This window comes from Theropithecus gelada, chromosome 19 (assembly GCF_003255815.1).
Source record: "Theropithecus gelada isolate Dixy chromosome 19, Tgel_1.0, whole genome shotgun sequence".
Lineage (NCBI taxonomy): Eukaryota > Metazoa > Chordata > Mammalia > Primates > Cercopithecidae > Theropithecus > Theropithecus gelada.
Genome location: NC_037687.1, coordinates 56,620,460 through 56,627,473, shown reverse-complemented (window position 1 = coordinate 56,627,473; position 7,014 = coordinate 56,620,460). Strand labels below are relative to the sequence as shown.

The following is a 7,014-nucleotide window of genomic DNA, read 5'->3' as shown; positions in this document are numbered from 1 at the left end:
ACTTAATATTTTGAACATGTCTCTCTTGACCAAAGTGACCTACAGATTTAATACAATGCCTATGAAATTCTTAATTTTATTTTTGACAGAAACAGAAAATGTAACTTCCAAATGTATATGCAATTTCAGGAGACCACAATTTGAAAATTCTACAATTTTCAAAAAGAGAAAAAAGAAAAACTGTTAGAAATATTATAATTCCTGATGTTAAAACATGTTACAAATCTACAGTAGTCAAAGTAGTTAGTTACTGGTACAAAGATAGACAACTAGACCAATAAGACAGAATGCAAAAAAGATGTAAACTCTCACATATGTATTGCAGCTTTATTTACAAAAATCAATAGGTCAAAGCAACCCATACTTCCCCCAACAAATGAATGAATGAATACAATTTGGAATACAGAGATAATATAATGTTACTCAGTTTTTGAAAAGCAGAAAACTTATTATCTACAATAAAAATACAATCTTGATGACATTATGCTAAATAAAATAAACCAGATACGAGACAGATACTGTGTGAATCCACATGTATAAAATATCTGAAGTAGTAACACCCTTAGAAACAGAATAAGATGGCATTTGTAAAGGGATGAACAAAGGAGAACATGGGCAGTTGTTTCAGGTGTACTGAGTTTTAGTTTTGTAAGATAAAAATATTCTAGAGATATGTCACATAATGCCGATGTGCTTAACATACCTAAACTATATAATTATTGTCATTGTATATTCTTGTAAAATTGTAAATAACTGTCAATTTATGTCTTTCTTATAACAATGCAAAAAACAATACCTAAGTGAGATAGAGTTATAAAGTATTTCAATAATTACCTTCTGCTTCTCTGCAAACCTGAGTCCTGTTCTCTCACCTCCTCCCCAGACAGCATGAGCTTCACCACTCACTCCGCACCTTCTCCACCAACTACTGGTCCCTGGGCTCTGTCCAGTTGCCCAGCTAAAGTGCCCAGCAGGTCAGCAGCATTGCCAGCGTCTATGCAGGTGCTGGGGGCTGGGGATCCTGGATCTCTGTGTCCCATTACACCAGCTCCTGGGGCAGCTTGGGTCCTGAGGCCCTGGCCACAGGGATTGCCAGGGGTCTGGCGGGTAAGGAGGACATCCAGAATGAGCAGGAAACCATGCAAGCCCTGGCCTCCTACCTGGACAGATTGAGGAGCCTGGAGAGTGAGAATTGGAAGCTGGGAGCAAAATCTGGGAGCACCTGTAGAAGAAGGGACACTAGATCAGAGACTGAAGACATTACTTCAAAACCATCGAAGACCTGAGAGCTCAGAATTTGCAAATTCTGTGGACAGTGCCCACATCAAACTGCAGATTGACAATGCCTGTCTTGCTGCTGATGACTTCAAAGTGTGAGCCAGAGATGACCACGTGCCAGTCTGTGGAAAGCAATATCCATGGGATCTGCAAGGTCACTGATGACACCAGTGTCAGTCAGATGCTGCTGGAGACAGAGATCGAGGTCTACAAGGAAGAGCTGCTCTTCATGAAGAACCATGAGGAGGAAGTTAAGAGTCTACAAGCCCTGATCCCAGCTCTTGGTTGACCATGGAGGTAGATGTCCCCAAATCTCAGGACCTTGACAAGATCATGGCAGACATCCAGGCCCAATATGACGAGATGGCTCAGAAGAACTAAGAGGAGCTGGACACGTACTGGTGCCAGCAGATTGAGGAGAGCACTACAATAGTCGCCACGCAGTCCACTGAGATCGGAGCTGCTGAGATGACTCTCAAGGAGCTGAGATGTACAGTCTAGTCCTTGGAGACTGACCTGGACTTAATGAGAAGTCTGAAGGTGAGCTTGGAAAACAGCCTGAGGGAGGTAGATGCAGATGGAACAACTCAACAGGGTCCTGCCACACCTGGAGTCAGAGCTGACACAGACTCGGGCAGAAGGGCACCAGGCCCAGGAGCATGAGGCCCTGTGGAACATCAAGGTGAAGTTGGAGGTTGATATCGCCTCCTAATGTCGCCTGCTAGAAGACGGGGAGGACTTCAATCTTGGTGATACCCTGGACAGCAAATACCTGCAAACCATCCAAAAGATCACCGCCCGCAGGATAGCGGATGGCAAAGTGGTGTCTGAGACCAAGGACACTGAAGTTTTGAGACATTGATCCAGCAGAAACAAGGTACCCTTTGGGGAGCAGGAGGCCAATAAAAAGTTCAGAGGTCAAAAAATAATTATCTTCAAATCACTGAAGTGTTTCTCACACAAAAGCAATACGAATTCATTAATACATAGATGTGGAAATTAGAACAATTTCCACAACTACTCACCCAGAGAGAACTAAAAAAAAATTGACTACCAACTAATAAAACAAATACACAAGTCATAAACAAAGTGTGATTAATGTTTATACAGGCAAACAGAGAATTATATTGGCAATAGGCATATGGTTGATTCATATTTGACTTTTTTTTCTACACTCTCTTAAAGGGTACAGAGTTGAATATAGTCATACAAAATTCTAATATATAGACAAAAACTAAAAACACAAATGATGCAAAGCATCCTATCCTAACAAGGAAATACAGAAATATAAAACAGTGAAACAAAATTAAATAAACATTAACCAGTGAAATACTGAATAAACAAAGCATACAACTGAAGAATAATTTTTCTAGATAACTACAATGTTCAACCATAACTGAATACCCATAAAGAGCAGATTTTGAATTATTAGCATATGGTTAGAGTAACAGAATTTCACAATAAATGCATTATAATCTTCCATAAAGAGCATTTATTAGAAAAATTTAATAAAGATTTCCATGATATTAGAGAGACTTTTTAATTATGTTCTTCATATAGTGTTCCTCTTTTTATACAAAATGTTGCCCATGTTGGAGTGCAGTGTCATAATCTCGGCTCACTGAAACCTCTGCCTCCTGGGTCTTCCTGTCTCAGCCTCCTGAGTAGTTGAGATTACAGGCGTGCGCCACCGTGCCCAGCTAATTTTTGTATTTTTAGTAGAGATGGGGTTTCACCATGTTGGTCAGGCTGGTCTCAAACTCCTGACCTCGCGATCCACCCACCTCAGCTTCCCAAAGTGCTGGGATTACAGGCATGAGCCATCGCACCTGACCTAATTTGTTGTTTTAAAAGCAAAGAAAAGCCTTACAGTTTAAAATATGGAAGCAATATGAATATTGTAAAATATGGTATGAAACATATATAATAAGCAATTAGAAATAAAGTGTACTATCATTGAGATACCTGTTGAGGAAAGTAAATGGAAACACTAATGATAAGTTTTTCTATGCAGTAAACTTAGACACACAAATCAAAACTTTTATTAATGTGAAGTGCATACAAAGTATCTAATTCACTTTTTATGTAACATATAAATTCAACATGCTATTTTGAAACTCATGAAGATAAAACTACAGGCTAATTTGGCATACACAAAGATTGGAAGGTGAAAACATACAGATCGCAGTCCCACTAAGCTTTATATATGATTATTAAAATAACTTATTAAGAAATAATGTAACAATTGAGAATTTATTCTATTCCAGATAAGTTTCTAAGTTTTGTATGGCATTAAGGTATTTAAAAATTCTTTAAGGTGAGTAGATACGATAAACTATTCCAAAGGAGAGGTACTTTGTACAGAGAGTTCAAATTTCTAAGTTAGTTCCTACTAAGAAAAAGGAAATGTTTTGACCGATATAACCGGAGATGAAAAAAAGAATAACGTGAAATAGAAGATACAACTTTTTCATATGTGCTGAGGTGCTTTGGGCTCTGATAAAATTTTGTCAGATTTTTTTGTAGAATCACATTTGAAATCATAGGACTGAAAATTGTAAATGAGAAACATCTGCCCTTGGTGTTTATGAAATATGCGAACCAAACCCCAATGTCTACGCTTTTACTCTCACAAACTTCTGACAGGAGGCACAAATGTTTACAAAATAGCTTAATATAGAAGTCTCCTAAAATGTGCAGATTTCCCCAGGTCCCCCAAAACAATGGAAAAGCACTCAGACAACAAGGTCTTCACAGGAATAACAAAAGGAAGAAGAGGACTTTGGCTCTCAGTGTGAATGCCCTGGAATGTTAACAGAGGCACAAAAGAAGTTTTAGAAGATTTAAAAGCATAATAAGCATAGGGTAGAAAATTTCTGTCTGCCTTCTTGGCAGCAAAAGAAGAAAATTTAGGATTTTTCAGAACCAATTTCATTGGAGCAGAATTTCCCACACCACATTTTTAAAGTTTCCTCCTTTGCCTTTGCACCTCTAACCTTTGTTATTTGTTCATTCTTTCCTATTGGGGTTTATGTCTATTATTCTTTATCTTTTTAAATTTCAAAGATATTTCCTTTAATGTAGAAGAGGTGCATCCAAGGGAGAGAACACAGTCATGAATTCTTAGTTTCCATTTCCAGTTGAGCCAGTAAGTCCCTTCCTCATTCCTCTTTTCCACTTATCACTAGAGACAGAACCTAAAAACCATGGTTCCAGGTTGCTGAATGCCTAAAACAAAACAGAACAATAACAACAAAATAGGGAATGTTGGAAAAGCTTGTTGTAGAAGGCAACCAAGTCTTTAATTATATTCACCACATCCCTTCTTCCTTCCCAGAACAGCAATTGGGCTCAAGAGAAAACATCCAACTTTTAGTATCTTCCTCAGTATAGAATGAGAACAGTGGAATCTATGTTCAAAGTTTTGGCTTTTTGGATTACTGCCTAATGGCTAGATTCTGTCTCCCTAACAGGGAGTGCTAAAGGAAATGACAGAGTAATGAGAATGACAATTTATGACTGCTCAGAAAAGGGGTTGCATGCTTATTACTGTAAAGGTAAACAGGCTGGAGCTGAACCGGGAATGAAGACACAAGGCAAATGGCAGTGAGAATAGCCTTTATTAGGACTCATGGGTGAGGTTCCTCAGTCCAAAGGTATGGGCTGAGGAAGTCGCACTGAGGGAGGAGGGTAGGGGCTTTTTATAGCCCGAGAGGTAAGGAAGCTGGTTGTACAAACAGGGCCTGGGAGGTCTTGAAACTACTAGGGCAGGAGTCAAGTAAGGGTCATGAGGAAGAAGTCTAACCAACACTGCTGTTTACGAACTTGTGGAATGCAGGTGAGCTGCAGGTCATGGGGGAGTGTGGTTGCCCAGCCGGAACCTCTGACATATGCAAGTCTGCGGGTGTGTTCAAGGAGGAAGGGAAGTCTTGAACAAAGGGCCTGCTACGCCGGGTGGCACCGCCATGTCGGGTCTAGATCCCTGCCTAACATTCCGACCTCTTTCTAATAAGAAAAAAGGGGCAACGTGTTCATCTGGCTGCTTCCTGCTGGTATGGGTTGTCGTGGGGTTCTTCAGAGGTCGGAACTTGGGTATAGGGGTGGAGCCACATCTGATTGAAAGTGACCTGGGAGACTTCTTTCATGCAGTACTGGATGAAGCAGAGGATACAGGGAGCTATGAGTAGTAAGAAGCCAATGATTAGTAAGGGGCTTAGGAAGGGTAGGACCCAACCAGCCATGGATGACTGCCACCACTCAAGTGGGGACTCTAATCCTGAGGTTTTTTTGTGGAGTCCTTCTTGGACTTTTTCTAGAGTGAGGAGGTTGGTTTCTACTAGTCCTGACTCATTGATTGATGTAGTAGCAGCATTCTTCATTAAGGAACATACAGCTCCCGCCTTTGTCAGCTGTAAGGAGGTCGAGTGCCCTGCGATTCTGGGCTGCCACCTGGGCAACTGAGGTGATCTGTCATTAGAGGGAAGCCAGGGATTCTGCCGAAGCTTCGATTGCTACCTGTAATCAGGCTGTAAGGTCTTGAGAGGATCGGACAGAATGAGTTAAGGCTCCAGTTCCAAGGCCAGAGGCCACGAGGGATGCGGCTAAAGAGACTCCAATCATTAGCGGAAGGAATACTGCCCTTGCCTGGCGGGGGCAGGCAAGGGACAGAAGAGAGGATAGCTCAGCTTCACTGTACAGGGTGAGGCTGGGGACTAGGGAGATGGGGACGCATAGGGTAGTGTTGGAAGCCTTGAGAGTTTTTGACAGGGTGGAGTTGCACCAAAAATATCCGCCTGGGGGGGGGCAGTGAGATTTGGAGGTGTCGATCCTGTCTGGTTACACCAGGAAGCATTAGGGGTGGAGTAGCAAAAGGGGAGTTGTTGTTTATGTGGGTCTTGGAACAAAGGAACTTCTCCCAGGGTTCGGCCGGGAAGGGGAAAGGAGGGGGTTAGGTTAGAGGAGTAAAAAGGGGTAGGTAAAGGTACCGCAACCAGTGGGGGCTTATTCAATGCTGCACACAAGAAACAACGGGAGATATTGTGTACCCCGGCCATATGTACTACCTGGGCCCCTTCTCTGACTAGGGTTAGCCAAGAAAAACGGCTACCGCTGCCCTGAGGCTTGTTATCTGAGTTGGCTGTGTTGTCTGGGTTGGCTAGAGCTGAGATGACCTCTTCTTATTGTTTGATGTCGAAAGCCAGGCTGACGAGGCTGCTTGTGACCCTGACGTAGGCTCTATAAATCTTGAGTCGGGCTATGGGATAAGACTCGTAGCCGTGTCAGTAAAGGTGAGCCTCTATACCTGATGCCCACCATGGGTCCCACGGGTCAGGAATGGTAAGGAAAAATGTAGGCACTTCTCTTTTTCCGTATGATCTGACTAACCGAACTGTTGATGCCAGTTGCTGCCACTTGGTGTATGACATGTCAAGGTAAGTAAAATGCATGTTACAATAATGATATGGACACACGTTGGTTTCTACCCAGTAATTGAGACAGTTATATTCTACCTGATCACAGAGAAAGCATATGACCGGTTCCACCAGTCAGGGCAACTGTTACAGGCAAAGAAGTTAAAGGTAACTTGACTCTGGCACCCTTGGGGCCGGCAGTCAACTGTGGCTAAGATGTGGGAACTTATGCAATTGTTTTGGGTCCAGGTCTCTGACAGAATCTCCAGCAGAATGGGTTAATGGGGGGAGTTCGGGCAGGAGTCTTACCTAGGCTCAGGAGAAC

The 7,014-nt window shown here is 42.2% G+C and overlaps 1 pseudogene; it reads left to right on the top strand.

Moving 5' to 3' along the window:
- Positions 1–888: 888 nt before the first annotated feature.
- LOC112612191 lies at positions 889–2,140 on the top strand (annotated as a pseudogene).
- Positions 2,141–7,014: the final 4,874 nt, after the last annotated feature.